Consider the following 293-nt stretch of genomic DNA (forward strand, 5'->3'; position numbering starts at 1 on the left):
TCGCCGTAGGTTTCAGATTCCTCTGCTAAGGTATAGTATTTTTCGACCAAATGTAATGTCTATGAACACATACTCCGCCTTCACTACTACCCCCCTCCCCCCCCCGTCTTGGATTTTCTGGAAGTAGAAGTCGTTCAGTTGCCAATTAGTGTGTAACTGAATGCAGTCGCTATGTTGATTTATCAATATTATTGCCATTATTAGGGATGCTATCAACGTGGGCGCCATTAATATTGCTCACGTCGCTATAGAGAATACGATTTTTAATCATTATACTTTGCCCCTGATTTCAG

The sequence above is a fragment of the Penaeus monodon genome, chromosome 15 (assembly GCF_015228065.2).
Source record: "Penaeus monodon isolate SGIC_2016 chromosome 15, NSTDA_Pmon_1, whole genome shotgun sequence".
NCBI classification, from domain to species: domain Eukaryota; kingdom Metazoa; phylum Arthropoda; class Malacostraca; order Decapoda; family Penaeidae; genus Penaeus; species Penaeus monodon.